This window comes from Anopheles coluzzii, chromosome 2 (assembly GCF_943734685.1).
Source record: "Anopheles coluzzii chromosome 2, AcolN3, whole genome shotgun sequence".
NCBI classification, from domain to species: domain Eukaryota; kingdom Metazoa; phylum Arthropoda; class Insecta; order Diptera; family Culicidae; genus Anopheles; species Anopheles coluzzii.
This window is the reverse complement of record NC_064670.1, coordinates 89,507,669-89,524,662: the sequence shown is the minus strand read 5'-3', so window position 1 is coordinate 89,524,662 and position 16,994 is coordinate 89,507,669. Positions and strand designations below refer to the sequence as shown.

The following is a 16,994-nucleotide window of genomic DNA, read 5'->3' as shown; positions in this document are numbered from 1 at the left end:
ATACCGGGAGGGTGATTGCCAGAGGGTGGGGTTGTTATCCGTCTTCTAGCTCAACAACAACAACATCACCACATTCAAAAAAAACATTCAAAGTCTTTTCAAATGCACTCTCGCTAATGCTCTCTCTCTCTCTCTCTTTTCCGGTATGTTACGCTCTTTCCCCAGTATCGCTCGCTCTGGCACAGGCCCGGCCGTATGTTCCCACTCGCTCCCACGCCGCTGGCATACATTTATGCGGCTCGCATTCTCGTCGGCTCATCATTTTTTGCCCTTTTCTGCGCATCGCTGTCGGGCGCTCACCGCTCTCGTTCGCTCGCAGTGCGCATTCGCTCCCACCATAACGCGCTGTCTCGCTCTCGCGCAGCACGCGCGCGATCTCTATTGCGCGTTTTTTTGCGGGATGGGTGTGTAGGGCAAGGTGCAAGTGGTGTTTGTGCTTGCCTGCGCCGTTTACCACATTCGTCGTCGTCGTCGTCATCGTCGTCGTCGCCGTTCGCATGCTGAGCGGGAGAAAAACCACCACCGCCCAACCATCCACCCGCCCACCGGACCCTTACCAGAGGCGAAGAAAACGAAGGTAACGAGTGTACACTACTATAGCCCCGGATGGGTGCGTTCTGCCCGCCGGGGGGGTGGGCGGCAAGGCGGGCTGGGCGGGCGGTCGTAAAAGTCTCTAGGCGAATTTATTTCATCTAATCAGCAACTCTCGGCCGCGGTCTCTGCTGTTTCACCGAGCGCTCGGAGCAGTTCGGTCGGGTTGTTGCTTTTGTGGTGTGTCTTCTAGGCTAGGCGCGCTCGCTCGTAAGACAGTGCTCGCGTTCCCGTTAGTGTGTGTGCCGCGCGCTACCCGTACGGAGAGGCACGCTCTAAGGAAAGGAAAGGAAAGCAAGCACCGAAAGGGTTCGCGCAATCCCTATGCGGCGCCCGTCGAAGCGCAGCAACGCAGCGAAAGCGAAATTTTAAACAACATCCGTGAAAAGTGTTTGTTGCTTCCTTTCTGTGTGAGTGCGTGCGTGCCTGCGTAAAGGCCCCTTGGTAAGGCCCAGAGCAAGTAGATAGAGGCGAATTCTTTTATTCAAAAAAAGCGGAGCTCCTTGGTTGCGCAAAAATAACCGCAAAGTGTGTGCGTGTCCGTGTCCGTGTGTGTGTGTGTGTTTGTCAGTGTGCTCAGGAAAACGGGTAAGGGCGGCCACCATTGGACTGGTTCCCTGGAGCCGTGTTTGCCACCATGAAAAACGGAAAACGGCTGTGTGCGGTGGCCAACCATTCTAATTCAAGCGCTGCTCGGCTCGCACCATTCTGGCCCGCGCCAGTGCGCCCAACTGTGTCTGCCTGTATTTGTGAGTGTGTGTGTGTGTATGTGTGTCTCTCTCTCTTTGGTTCAATTGTGCTGCCCATTGCTCTTCGCAGCGCGGTACTTTTTTTGCCTATGATCAACAGTTTTGACAGGTGCTTTATCGGTTTACAATGTGTGAGTGTTTGCTTTTTTTTTGCTTCAACCCCTATCCGTACCCATTCCCACCCCTGTTTTTTTTAAACCCCGTTCATTGATGAAACGGCGCGCAGTGTAAAAACAAGTCCGACGACTGGCTTGTCAAAGTGGTAGTAGTAGCATGCCAAACAGCAGCTCCAAGGCATGCTGAGGTGTTGGAAAGCAAAAGAAAAGAAAAAAAAACAAACGGCATCTTTGCTGTCTGTGTGTCACGAAAGAACCTGTCACAAAGAATTAGCAATTGATAACGAAAGAAGGCAAACAATCCACCTCTGTGTGCGCTAGTGTGTGTGTGTTTGTGTGTGTGATGCATCTTGTTCGGTATTGTGCGAAAATGGCAAAGCAACCAATAAGAAAATCACAGCTTACACACAAAAAAACGGCTGGCTGACTGGCGGGGTCAGCGAAAGGACGAACGAATAACGCGGCGAATGCCGCGAAATAAAGAAACACACACATACGGGGAGGGGGGTTTGACAACGAATCGCGCACAGCCTGTTCCACCCGCACCGCACCGCCATTGCTGGCGACGTCCATACAGCACGAAACAGGGGAGGAGGGGCGTGTTGTCAGTTGTAGCATGCGGTGGCCAGTAGTAGTAGTAGTGGTGGTGTGCGCGTTTGATAGCGGCGCGTGAATGGGGCGGCGCGCGAATGAGGTTCCCTCGGAAACAGAACTTCTTTTCTTTGCCCCATTTTTTTGGTAAAACCAGCCCAAAACCAAACAACAAACAAATCGAACGAAGGGAAATAGAACAGAACAAAGAGCGCTGTTTTTGTCTGATGTGGCTGGTGGAAAGGTGGAAGCGCGTGAAAACAAGGGGTGTGTGTGTGTGTGCTTGTGTATCGGAGAAAATAGAAATAATTAGAAATATTAGACAATTCTTTAGCAGAGTTTGAAGTGAAAAATGTAACATTATTAGACGAATATCCTTTTTTTTAATTTCTTTTTGTTTGATCTTCCCGTTTCGCCCAAAAAGTGTTTCTCCAGCTGTAATTGCTTCCCCGTTCTGTGTGTGTAAGGGAAGCAAAAGTGGCCTAGAAAACGATGAGGCAACCGTGCAAAGCAAACGGGCCGAATGCGTGATTTGAAGTGAATCGGCGGGGGTAGTGGAACCAAATAAAAAAAACAACACAGGAGCAAGCTCTTGAGCACGGAACAAAAGCCCCAAACAACACACCCAACACAATTGAAATACAATTCTACTGTGCATGTGGTGCAGGGGGGTTGTTGGGATCATATGGTGCGATACAACTGCGCGCCACTTCCACTGCGCGCCACGACCGTCCCGAAATGGGGCGAGCAAAACACTGTCCAGCGAGAGAGATAACGCGCGCACCGATATGGCGACCAATTGTTGCACCTCCCCCGACCCACCACGACCTTCTATTGCTGTTGATGGGGATGGTAATGGCTACACAGATCAAGAGGGAAGTTTTAAACAGACGAAAAATGAAACAGGGAGGATCTTTCCTGTGCGATCTTAAATTCAATATTTTTGGAACACTTTGAATAGCGATCGTTAACAGCTTGCAAATAGATTCAAATCGGAGTATTCACCTTGAAGCGCAAACGAATCCATCCCAGGCAGGGCTCCACCCTTCCTCCTCCTCCTGCTCCTTTATCCCACTTTAAAGCGCGTATACGTTTGTGTGTGCACCCGTTGTTGTTGTTTTTATCCGTTTTAAGGCCAAATGGAAATGATTGTGTCTGTGTGTTTGTACTGTCTGTGTGCCTCTGCAGGCCGCTGCGTGCCTGTGTGTTGCCACGCGGTGTGAAGGGCAACCAGGGGGGGATGATGTGGTGCCGGTGGGTGCGGTGCAAAGTAGGCCAGCCCTCGACATGCGCGCTCGTGTGTGTGTGGTTGTGCGCGCGTTGAAGATGACTTACCCATTCTCCATCCCTCCATCTAGTGCCGGAATGGGGCGCCCTTGTGTATGTGTGTGCTATCATCTCCGGCTGCTATTTGTTCGATTGTTTTTTTTTTGTTTTGTTTGTTGTTCTCACCCTATCTTTCTCTTTTTCCCACCCTTGTGGCGTGTGGCTTCTCTTCTGTGTAGGTTTCGGCTTTGACTCGTTAGCGAAACGCGGTGGCACGCGCGCGCGGCTCCAGACGGGGCAGAGCGGCGGCGGAGTGTTTGATATGTGCGCGCGTGCTACTTAGATGAAGCGCAAAGCGGAACAAAACATCGCGACCGTGTTGCGCACGCGCGCCCCCTTACGCGAGTGCTGTGCGTGAGTGAGCGAAACGGCGAAAGAGAGTGAGAGTGTTAGAAAGAAGTGCGAGAGAGAAAGAGAAAAAGATAGAGAGAGAGTGTGTGTGTGTGAGAGATAGAGAGATAGATAGAGAGAAGGCGAGTGCGCGCGATCATAACTGGCGCGAAAAGCTGTGACGTAACACGTGGTGTGCAATAATCGGGAAGATTTAATTCTGTGCCACAGTGTGTCCGTGTGTTTATGTGTGTGTTTGTGTGTGTGTGTTTACAGTGTACACAGCTACGTGTGTTTATGTGTGAGAAGAAAAGAGAGAGAGAGCATTATTTTTCCGATGTGTGTGTGTGTCTATCGGTGTATGTGCCTGCGAGCCAAGTGATCTTCACAACAAATCTTCACTGTTTAGCCGTGCGCGTTTTATCGGAGCGTTTCTTCAAGGGGCTTCTTGCAAAACTGCCAACTGACAGCTTCCACCCCCTTCCCGCCCAGCCATATGATCGCTGCTGATTAGAGCCGCAACGCGCAACAACAGTGCTTGATAAGGCACCCCACCCCGAGAGCGGGTCATTACAAAAGAAGTCAATGGGCCACACTTAAGGTGTACGGTTTTACAGCAACAGATAGTAGGAAAAAGGGGTACAAGTTGATCGATAAGGTAAGTGTAATAGCGCAAAAGAAAGGAAGACAGCAAGACATTTCCTGAACTTCTGGAATGATATTCAAAATTACTTTTTTTACATTGGTGATCATCATGCTACATAATTAAAGCTGATCGTGACATTGCTATCGATCGAAACATTCTATAGGACTTTGGAAGATCTTGATAGAGGCTACGCTTATATTTGGGTTATTTTTTAGAAAAATGAAGGTAATATTATAAGAAACTTTGGTATGAATCTATTTCTAAGTTGAGTTCTGAAAATTAAAATCTCCCTGAGTCTAGTTGTCAAAATGATGATCGCTACCTCAGGGACCTCGCGGATACCAGTAGAGTGGTCTAACTTGGTAAACCTTTTCCATAATTTGGAGATCTTTGTTATCATTTGTTTTAATTTAGAGTCATTTGACAAGATTTTTACTTTTTTGTACTGTCGGTTTTAACAAATTTGAAACAAAATCCTTAGTATACTAGTATACTTAAAAGAACATCTCTCATTATCATCTTGAAAGTTAGCAGTAAGCTTCATCTAGAGGTATCTTTCTCACAGACGATGGAAATGCAGATTTAATTCTGAAGAGCAAGGGTAATCCTAAAACCGATAAGGTGTATATAGTAAGAAGGATTATACACAATATATTGAAAAAATAATTGGTGGCTTTTTGGAAACCGAGAAAGCATTATTACCATAAAGCATACCCAAAATATCAGTAATAGTTACGTTACAGATTCGTGCAAATCGAAACGTTAAACTTCAAACTAAACACTTAGTAATATCTCAAAACCAATTCGATAGTTCATTCAGTATCATCATTCTGATACAAAAATAAACTAGGATATCGACGATTAGGAAGATACCAAGAAGTACCGTAGTTTCGTTTCGAATTACTAAGCAGGGTTCTAACACTAAGGGTAACTCTGTATTTGTATGCATGCTCCTCAAGATATGCTTTAGTAGTTAAGCTGAACTTCCAAAAAAGAAGGAAAATCTTTTTATTATAGATTTACTCGCATTTATTCCTTTTCACCATTCAAGGGTTTTAAGGGTTGAGACATATTATTGATTTTTTTATGCTTAGAGAACTTGATGTAATAGGAATTTAAATTGAAAATTTAGATCCTATTGGGTTCATTCCGCTCTTTCCATGTCATAGAGTTTGCTTGCCGCGCGAAAAAGTCGAGAAAGTGTCCCAAAACTATGAGAACCTCAGAAACCGCCTGAAATTGGGGTCCGATGGTGTTGACATTATCGAGCTAATTTATATTTTGATATTAAGCCAGATTCCAGTTTCGAGTGTGGTAAACTGGCTAATTGATTAGATTCGATTCGAGTGTCGCGAAACCAAAGGAAACTTCAACCATAAAAATCAACTAAAACATCATCAACTTGACATCGAGATAATTCGATTGAACATCTGTATATTTGTTGTGTCAAATGTGACGATTCTTACTTACTTACTTACTTATCCGGCACTACAACCGCTTTGCGGTCTTGGCCTGCCTCAGGAGTGTCCGAAACCGCTCACGGTCTCGCGCCTTCGTCTGCCAGTCCGTTATCCCGGCCTTAATGGCGGACTGTGACGATTGTGACGATTCATAGATGTAATATCTAGCCTCTTTTGGGTAACTAGTTGTGTGGATATGGTCATCTGGAAAAATCCACTATCAATCGCCCACAAAAAGGGGACATGGTCCTATTGAACTCATTTTAGACCTAAACTATAATCCGGTTTGATATTCGGAACACGGGAAAAAGAATGATCCAGATGAGTTTTGCACCAAGCTTTAAAAGGAATCATGGGCACCATCTGACATCTGACACCATACATGATAGTTTGGATCGTTTCTCTAGAAGCAGGAAAGCAAGTTCAAAGTCGATTCTGTTCGTCAAATTAAACTGCCAGCAAACACGAGCCATGTCACATCAGCAAGCTACAGCAAAGGTAATTTCTGTGCTGTAATAAATGAAAAACAAAACAAAATAAATGCAACTTTTAAAGTGAGCAGAAATTAATAACAGTGGGAAACAGTGTTCGCTTTTTGTGTAATGTTTTCAAACGGAAGCAGTGCATGGAATCGTGGCCATGGAGTACAGCTGTGGGTGGGTGTGTTTGCGTTTGTGTGCGCGCTCAGTAAGATTTGAAGTGGAAGATTGCTTTTTCTCGATCCTCGAGCCCCGATGTATTGCCGCCCGGAGTTATTGTTTGTTTGGAGGTTGAGGGATGGGGTGTGGGGCGGAGAGGTACCTCTAAATAAGACAAGAGTCTTTGCTGTCGGAAAGTCGGCATGGACAAAGCAGCAAAGGTGGGATAAGGGGTGGAGGACATCCCTGAGAAAGGGAGAGAAAGAGAGCGAGCTTGGCGAAGAGGGAGAAAGCGGACGGCATTTAGCATTTAGGATTGTTAGGCAAGGCAGCGAAAAGTGTAGAATGTAGTGTGCAAAAACCAGGGGAAGGAGAAAAGGAGGTAGGGAAGTGGGGGAAGGCGTGAACGGTGAAAAGCTTGCGCGCGGAGCAGCGAGGAAAGCAAAACAAGAGCTAAAAATCGATATTTTATGGGCAAACGGGCGCAAGCATGGGAGGGAAAACACATTTTTGCTGAAATCCTGCTCTCCAGCGTAATGTTGCGCGAGGGCAACATGGCATTTTCTGAAGGTTGCTTTGCTGCTTGCCGCACAGGCCCGCAGTGTGGAAGAAAAGCGACACAAAGACGAAAGAGACTGTTTGCGAGTTTTCATTTCCATTTCGTGCGCCCGTGGGTGGGACGAGAGATGGATGGAAATGGTTATGCTCTTATGTGTATGTATGTGTCTGTTTGCGTGTATGTGTGTGTATGTATATACACAAATCCACATCGTTTGCCGTCGGGTTCCACACTGGTTCCACACTGGGTGTCCTCCATCGTTTTGGAGCGGCGAACGCAGATCAAGCGGCGAACGACGAGTAGCGAAGCAACAAGAAAACAAAAGCACAAGGGAACACACTGAAAAGGGCCGCAGGAAACGGTCACAAACGGTGTGGGCGTTCGGTCGCTTGATGTGAGGAAGGGGGCGGAGGGGAGGCAAAAAAGACACGAAAAAGAAAATGTAGAACGAATGGTAGGCAGCGGCAGGAAACAACTCTCGCCCGTGGTACGGGGCGCCCGGTTTTATGTGTGGGTTGTTAAAATACATACATACTTGGTTCTTTTTTGCCCTCCCCATCGTTTCCTTGCCTGCCCGCGCCCGAAAGAAAAGCGGGAAAATGTCAAGGGGGACACGCGGACCCCCCCCCCCCAGCGAACAGTGCGAGCGGGACAGTGTAAACGAGTCGAAGAAAAATAAAACAAAAATAGTAAAAGACAGAAAATAGTAGTTTCGAAACGTCGAGAACCAGTAATGCGCATTTATACACTTTTATCGCGCATAGTACACAATAGCGCTAGTTGCGATCCATTCCACTAAAGGAGTTAGCGTGTGGCGGGAGGGTCGAGGAGGTTAGTGCAGCAGTCACAGAACGGACGAAAGAAGCAAAAACGAACATCAGCAGCAGCAGCAGCAGCAGCAATCGACTAACGGAAAGGAAGAAAAACGCGCACACACACAAGCACGTTGGTGGTCGGTGATTGCGTCAAACGCAACAAAACGGAAAAACACAACGAGTATGTTTTGGGGAGAGATGGGGAGGGAGGACGGCTGGTTGTGCCGCTGAGCGCAGGAAGAAAGGGAGAGCCAAAGTGAGATGAGCCGTAAAAAGTAGTGCGAACGATGGGAAGGAAGGCCGGCAAACACAGAGAAAACGCACGGGGCGGGCTTATGCGCTTATAGAAGCGAAAGCAATGTCTAGTGAGAGCGAAAATAGCGAAACGCGGGGGAAAAGGGAACAGTGGGGCGGAAAGGACCAACGAAAGAAAATGGGGCGATAAAACACACAACAGTCCGCTGCAAACATTTCGCTTCCAGGGTACGATAATACTGTGCATGGTTTTTAAACAAGCAGTAAAAAGAATTTATATAAACAATTGCATTGGTGCATGGTATAAAAAACTTGAAACTGAAAATTGATCTGAAAATAAAGCTTTCCACGCATAAGGATTTCTTTTTTATATATTTCACTTAGACAACGTTCTACGATTCATTGTCCAAGTACAAAAGCAGCCTTTTGGCATTTACACGATACGATTCTTCTATGAATTCAATGGCATATTTCATGAACGAATATCGAATATTTATATGTATATTTTTACCGTATGGAAATCACAAACGAACTTTAAGAGTATGTTCTATCCAGCATTTTGTTGCATACAGCATTTTGTTGCACTTTTCTTAAGATTACAAGATTTCCTTCAAAGATACGAGCCATGCAGCAACCATCCGATGGCAAAAACCGCTTGGAACGCCACTAATCGAGAATTCGTTGTGTGATTTTTTTGGTGCGTCAAAGACTACTTTTACATTCAATACACTACTTGGCATGTATTTCGTAAGTAATGCAATACATTCAATCTCAAGCAAAGAAACTGGAGTACAGATGATTGTTAAGTTGTTTGATATCTTTGTCCATCACGAGTTCATACCTTGAACTGGACCGATTAGAATGTAGATTGAATATCCTGAATGTCCTGTTTTTCCTTACTGCATTTTATACATACAGAACCGATCAATTGGAGATAGTCATGTCTATCAGTAACTTTGTAGAATGTTGGCCTACTTACAGGGTTTACCTAGCCAATAGGGCGTCGTCAAAGCGTTATCGGTCGCTGTAAATACTTTTTCGGGCGACGTAAACCCTTAATTGGGCACTTGCATTTCTATTCAGTCCTTGTGAAGTATGAATCGGACAAAGTATAGAATATATGAATGAATTTGGCCAAATAACTTCGTATGAATACCATAATAAACAACATCTATCGCCATTTGATGGAAGTTTTCCATAGTTTCTATTTTATTTGCATCATTTTCTCCAGGAATATTACAATTTTATGTCTAGCTACGTCCTCAGCATATACAATTGATCGTCGAACGAATTGTCTCTAAATATGGAGATGTATTCTTGTGAATCTTTGAAGATTTGTGAATAGATACACTGCTCATATCTTTTTTCACGAATCTTTCCAAATCCAACAGAAAAAATGTCAAAAAAAATAAAAAAAATTGCGTTCACATACCACGAATCTTCGTTGGATACAATTATCGTAATTTAACAAACTAATTCGTGCAATACAGGATCTTATTGTAAGAAATGCACTATATACCACTGTTCGAATATTTCGGATTAAAAAGCTATTAAAAAAATATGTTCAAACACGAAAAACACTCTCTCGGCTTCTCAAAGCAAAGAAACAAGCGATTCGTGTTATCCATCCAGTGATGAATAGTCTGAATTCCTTGAAAAAGATTCATCACAGGCTTCTAGATTCCGTAAAAACACTCGGTACTCTGTGAAATAGTGGTGGGAGCTCGTAATAGGACCTACCAGATTTCGATGCCGTGTTCGGAATCAATTCCGACGCTGAAATCGATTCAGATTCTAATACCGATTCCGAAGCCGATTTCGGAGTCGATTCCTGAGCTGGTTGCATCATTGGACATAAAAGCCTATTCTTATGGACATTCCAAAACCAATTCTGATTTCGAAGTCGATTCTGCTTTCAGACCGATTCCGGAACCAATTCCGTAATCAATTCCGGAGGCTATTCCATAATCGATTCCGGAAACTGATTATGGGCCTACTATCCGGAATCGATTCCACAAAACTTAGGAGCTAGCCAGAATCGATTCCGACGAAAACTTTATTATTCCCATCACTATTGTGAAAACACGACTAATATTTTGTTAAAGAATCTCATGTGGTAGGCGTGTTGGTTTCTACTACACCGAACGTGGTCTACTGAGTATGCTATTCGGTAACTGGATACAGATTAGCCTTGCAAACCTTTATAAGGCCGGCATGATCGCGTAGGTTGCAATGGATGAAAAAGTAAACATGGAAGATGTGTTGAACATTTTAAATATTCTTCATTTTTGCAAGTACAGTAGAGCGTCGATTATCCGGGCAGCTCGGGACCGGACGGTTGCCGGTTAATCGATTTGCACGGATAATGGTCCAAGAAATGTCAAACGCATATAAAACATATGAAATTCACTAGTTTTATTATTAATTCACCTAGAATCAATCGATTAATCGTTAGTAGAATATTTTTTTAATCAATAAGTGTAGGTTTAACAACTGTTCATGAATAAAAATGAATTTCGAAAATACCCCTAGACACTATAGAGCTGCACAAGAAACTGGTTACCCAATTGAATATCGCTGTAAACTTTCGCCGTACGTATGAACAGCTGTCAGATTTATGCGCACGGTTAAGCCGTCCGCAGGTTAATCCGCCCCCGGATAATCGACGTTCTACTGTATTACGCATTTCAAGGAGTTTACATTTCAAGGAGTTTTTACCTTTGGAGATAACTCTTTCACAATATATGGATCATGTAAATAATCATAACGAGATTCACAATCTTCGAAGATTTCATGATTGCTCAATGATGTTTATAACCTGTTCTCGTTCCTTTCAAAACTGTTAAACTGCCCAATTCCCTTTCAGCTATGTGATGAAGGCATAAATTGAAACGCACTGTACATAGTATACACGCGAACCGCTGCAGAACATGCTTTGTTACGGTGCAGGGAACACCGACTGCCGGGTGGTACGGACTTTCTTAAGCTCCCAAGAAAACAGGAAGATAGCAAATGTATTTGTATGTGTGTTTTTGTTTGTGTGTGCTTTCCGTTAAGACCGCGCACACCCAACGGCCACGGTTTGGACCACCCGAAAAGCTTCACATGGTGGAGACCGGTGGAAATAACGTTCCAGTTCCTACATTGCCCCATACGTTATGTACGTGTACGTGTGTGTGTATGTGTGTGTGTGTACCTAGACGACGACTTACCGTGGAAAATGGAAAAGAAAATTAGGATCTACACATTTTCCACGAGCGTTTCGTCTTCTCGCCTGTTTTTCGCCCTGTTGTTGGTTGGTGTTGCTCACGTTTTTCCATTTTCAGCATTTCCTTCCTGAGGAGAGGGGGGGGGGGGGGGGAGGTTCGCCCATCATCTTCCCAGCGCTCGTTCTGCACATCCAAATCTCTTTCTCTTCCATTTGGTTTCATTTTCTCCCCCAGGGGGAAAAGGGAATGGAAAATGGCAAAGAGTGCAAATGGAGATGGGGAGGAAATGTTCCTTCTCCGAAATACATTTTCCTTTTCCCTTCGTCTGCTTTTATCGCGTCCCGCGTGTGCCGATCGATCTTTCCCTGTGCTGCACACACTGTGTTTTTCTCTTTTTCCACTTCGGAACCCCGGGCTTCGTGGCCGCCTTGTTGGCCGCACGATTTTCATCAGACCCGGCCGTTCGTGCAGCACAACATTCCTTGGGTTTCCAAATTTGCTGCTTCCTCCGATTCCTCCCGCGTTTTCCGCGTTTGCTACGTCCTTTCCCTTGCCTGGTTCTTAGATGGTGTGCGCTATTTCTCTTTCTCTCTCTCTTTCTGTAACGCGCCAGTTTTCGCTTCTCTCTTAGTATTCCGCTTTAGCTGCCACTGCTGTTTACTTCGATTTCTGCTCGAAACGACTTGGGTATGTCTTGCCCAACGACACAACAACACCAGCGCGCTCCATTCGCGGCACCTCCCGCTGTTGCCTATATATGGTTCCCCCGGTTCCTTCATTGGAGCATACGTGCATGTTTGTTTGGCTGTGTATGTGTGCATGTGTGTTTGTGTGTGTGCATTGGGGAGGGGGTACGTGTGGGTGTCCCTTCCTGCAATGCTTACTCGCAGCACTCCCTTACCCATATCATGTGCCCGTTTTATATGAGTACGCCACCCACTCGCCGCCGCTTTTCTTTGTTTGTTCTTCCTTTTTGCAATCTTGGCACACTTCATGTCAGCCCTTCGCCTTACCGCCCGCTTGTGTACTCCCATCCCCTTTATTACCCTGTTTTTGCCCCGCTTTTGTCAGTGTTTTCTGGTGTTATTTTCCTAAAGTCTACCACTTTTCCTGCCACCGAAGCAAATTTTATGACAACTTTTTCGTTTAATCCATTTTGTGCGCTTACTTTTGTTTATATATTTTTGATCGTTCCATCAACAGCGGAGGGACGGGGCCGCTCTTTGATAGTGTTGGTGGTGTTGTTTATGCTGTTGCTATTTTGACCCCCCCCCCCCCCCCCCCCATGCGTTGGCCCAAATAGCTGCGACAACAGCTGGCCGTAAAACAAAACGCTTTTAAAATGCGCATTTGTTTTCGTTTTGCGTTTTTGTTTGACGTTATTGCTTGCTGTTTTTTTAGTTTTTAAATATACTTTTTTACTATTTAAAAACATATTTGTTGGCCGTTGCCTATGAATCTGTTCAGCTGCTCAATAATGTGAATGCAAAGTCAGGCTAATCATGTTCATATGATAGTAGCTCGTGTGAAATGGAAAAGGATTTATAATTACTTGTTTTTTATTTGATTCATGCTACGAAATTGATAGGCTGTGAATCATTTGAAAAGACATATACGGAGTGCACTAAAGCGCTATGAATACCCGTATTAACAATGTTTGAATGAATAACCGTAAAAACCAAGTTTGAAAAGGTACTTTTAAAATCTTTAGGATATTTAGGACACGATCTTGATACTAATTCAACCTAGGGTACAGGGACCATTTCTATTGAGTCCTAAAAATCTGACGGCTGTTGCAATCAAGCAAAAAGGCATGATTTAAGAGGAAGATAAATTTGCTAACTAGATGGGCTTATGTTTATGTTTACAAGCATGCTGCTCGCGTAAATTAAGTTAATTTAGATCATCTTTCTTACCTCTGAAGCAAATCTGTTAGTTGTTTCTATTCTACCAACAATATTCAAACAATGTTGAGCAGAGATGTCAAACGGTTGGCTCGCGGCCCGAATGTGGGTCGCGACCGCTTAAGCCAATGGTTATTTTATCCATTATCCTCGTAATCCTTTCCCTCCATCATCTTTCTATGCATGTATGCACAAAGAAGATAATAATTTCACAACGCTGTTCGAGTCCTAAAACAAAAATAAAAATGTGTATTTTGCTGATATTGAGCATTCCATTCTGGACACACTGTTGTTGTTTAGTAAAATGGTTAGCAAGAATAATGAAAATTCGTTTTACCTCATAATAAAACTCCTTTCTGCAGTTGAGCTAATAGCTTTGATTTTTGGTCCCCATAATAAATAGGGGAATTCTAAGAAGATTAGCAGGAGGAGAGTTACTATCGTACGTAAATGCTGTTCATAATCAATGCCAGCTCAAAAATATTGATAAATTAAAATCTCACCAACATCAACATAAAATTTACTATTCTGCCATGAATAAGTCAAGCTACTTTTGTTAGATAGTACATATTATGAAAATACCAGTGACCTTTGGCACAATTAATTTTAATTTTAATTAATTTAGCATTAATAATTTTACTATTGTAACGTAAAAAGTGTAGTGAAAGGAACTGCTTACGATTCAATTTTGTATCATATAAACTCGTCTAAAAACTAGGTGGCGGCCTGTGCTACTATTTAAAGTAGCATTTTGACCCGCGCGATTAACTGAGCATGCCATCGCTGAAGTGAAGGATTACTTCTAATTTATTTTTATTTGTTTGCGAGATTGTTTTGCACATTGTCTTTATGTATTCTAATTCAATTGCAAATAACTACAACAAGAACATTAAGTGCTGCATGGAAAGAGCTTAGGTCTGATGTAGAATGTTGAGAAATTAAAATATGGAGATTCTTCTTACTTTGTATTTTTTTCATATAAAGATTGAGCTATGACAGTTAGAATGATGTTGAAAATTCCGTACAAACCTCCTACACTACGTAACATTTTCATTACAATTTAAAGGTGCATTATTACATTGTTTATAAACAGTGATGGATTTGAAAAAAAAAAAAATGGTTTAAGGATTGTATCTTCTTCTTTGGCCCAACAACCATAGTCGGTCAAGGCCTGCCACCAAATTCTTAAAGAAGATATTTTTTTACATAAATTACTACCTCTGGAGTGTTTCAACCAGACCTAGTTTCAGTATGCTCACTTTTCAATTTGTTAAAAAAAACTGTACAGTCGCGAGAAAATTACAAATGCGAAAACCACTGCAAAACATACTTACGGAGGATAGGAATTTTACAAGAACCCACAAAACAATGTTACGAACACAATAGGAAGTGCTTCTTACAATGTAAACGAACAACACACAATCGCCGCATTTCTTTAGAATGGGGGTGCGTTTGAAATAAAAGAGCAAAAAGGGCGATGATCATAATGAAAAGAAAACTCAAATGACGAGTGAGGGAGGAAGCGGTGGCGTTTTTGGGGAGGTAGAGCATTAGACGGCAACGGAAAACGCAAAAGTAATCTTAAAAAGCGTGCTTTTACAACAAAGCCCCTTTCTTTCTCAACGCACTGCGGCTCCCTACCACGAGGACACGTAGCATTCCGCTGGCTTACTGTTCCTCTCCCACCAAAAGATCGTTCCTTTTGTGCTCTTCACATTGTTGTTTTGGGTTGCAGTCGAAGAATTGTATACTAAAGGATACTCACAGACACATACATTTAGGTATATACTTTTTGGAAGAAATGTGAAAACAAATAAAACGTGTACGTGTGTGTGTGTGACGTAAAAATGGAATAGAAGATAAAGTATTGAAGATTTTCAGTTTGCCTGCTTCCGTCGTCGTCGAGCCAGCTTGTTGTTGGCATGTTGGCATGGCAGGACAGCAGTAATGTGGAAGCGCTGGAGAATGGTGGAGTACGAAGTGGTGTTGTTGCAGTCCAAGTAGTAGGCAGCCGGGAGAGTTCATCGTGTGCTCCACCTATGTTCCACGAAACGGGCAAACCATGCCCGGCGCTCGCTGGACAATCTACCCTGGCATCCCTTAAACACCATCCCCCACCCCAACATCGCATATGCTATATCGCGTTTCAGCGTCCCTTCGCAGCGCCACCCACACCCGTTCTGCTGACGTTCGATCTCGGTTGCTCTCAGCCCGTTCTGGTGCCTGCTGCTGCTCGTTGTGTTTTGTGTGCGGTGCTGTTTCCGACAGTCCTCGAAAAGTCCGCTTTTTACTACCAAACCCGCAAGCACCCACCCACCACCCCCACCTAGGCCATCGCGGGCCTAGAGTTCACGGTTTCTGGTGCTTGGTTGGTTTTATTTCAATGCTTCCACGCGCTGCACTCGCTTATTCTAAGCCGCGCACTGCTTGTCTGTCTCTCTTTTCTTTCCCCATGCTTTGGCAACACAGTTTTCCATTTCCACCTTGTAAGTACGGTTTCGGTTGTGCTGTCGGAATCGGAAGGAACGGTACCGAATGGTGAACACAGTGGCACAGCGTCTGTGTGTGTGTGTATGTTTGTGTGTGTGTGTGCGTGCGCGTTGAGTTGAATGCGTGTTGCTCCCCAGGCACTCTGTTCTTCCCCCGGCTCTAAGCTTCTAACGCTCGTGCTCTCGTGCTCTCTATTTTCTTTCCCTTTCGGGTTCCGGGTTTTTCGTTGCAGCAGCAACCGGCCCCTGTTTAGTTGGACGGCGGAAGGGCTCGGCGTTAGTGGGTGGGATGAGCGGGCTGAGGAGCTGTGCCAGAGGGCCGCCAACTACTACTGCTGCTGCCGCCGCTGCTCTGCCTCCTAGAAGACGGGCGGCCGGGATGGTTCGGGAGGAAGGCAGCGGGTGGGTCTATTTTCTCCACCCTTGTGCGCTGCACCGTTCGCTCGCACGCTCTGCCGACACAGCACTGCTCGGCGCACATGGCCCGGCCACGGAAAAAGGACCTACTGCTACTACCACCACCACTACCACTACTACTACTGCCCCGTGCATGCTGGCTGAGAGTTGTTTAAAAACCGACGGTGAAAGCGTTGAAAAACAGAGTCGACGGTGTCGCTGGTGCAAAACTGCAAAGAAATGATGCTATGCGTGTATGTGTGTGTGTGTTTGGGTAAAGGGCTCACACAGTAGGGCGGGCAGGTATGCGCTTGGGTGCAAATGGTGCAAAAGGGGAGGGTGCGAAAATGGCTAAAGCTAGGAAAATTTCGCTTTTTCTCCAAACCTTGCCCAGCACCATGCTGCTTTCCACGGACGGTTGTAGTAGGCCATGCGTTGCTACCCGAATTTTAGCTTGCCACAAACACACACACACACACATACTTCGTTTGCCGTGCCCTAGTCCACCCCTCCCCAGCCAGCTGGGTGTCACGGACATTCCTTTGTTCTAACTTTGGCTATCTTTGTCTGATCGCTCCATCGCTTACTTTGCTTTTGGTATATGCGCTTGGTAGGCGCGGGAGCCTCTCCCGGTACCCATGCATGTGTGTGCGTGCGTGCGGTGGAATGTTTTCTAATGTTCATTTTGTGTGTATGGCATACACTGGTGGTTGTCTAACGGGGTTGCAATAAAAGTAAGTGAGGCGTTGCGAGCGCCTGCCTCTACCTCGCCCCGGGTACGAAGAGGGCACTGCAATTGCAAAAGAAATGCATACACTCTTCCTCGTACCACCCCTTTGCCACGCTGCCTGGTAGTCGATGGTGGCGGCTATGTACATTGGTGTTGTGTGGCAGGCAGCCTGTTTGCTGCGAGCACAGAA

General features: G+C 44.8%; 1 protein-coding gene across 7 annotated transcripts in view; it reads left to right on the top strand.

Moving 5' to 3' along the window:
• Nucleotides 1–459: 459 nt before the first annotated feature.
• The window catches only part of LOC120952233 (myb-like protein Q), an 82,296-nt gene continuing 65,761 nt past the window's right edge, over nt 460–16,994 (top strand). For 4 of the 7 annotated variants that reach the window (XM_040371455.2, XM_040371453.2, XM_040371454.2 and 1 more), the window contains exons 1-2: nt 710–1,035; nt 3,553–4,361. The gene's annotated coding sequence lies outside the window, so the exon portion shown is untranslated. Of the gene's footprint in view, nt 578–709; nt 1,036–1,113; nt 1,472–3,552; nt 4,362–16,994 lie in introns of those variants that run through there. The other 3 variants (XM_049607190.1, XM_049607191.1, XM_040371452.2) reach the window with 3 other exon arrangements.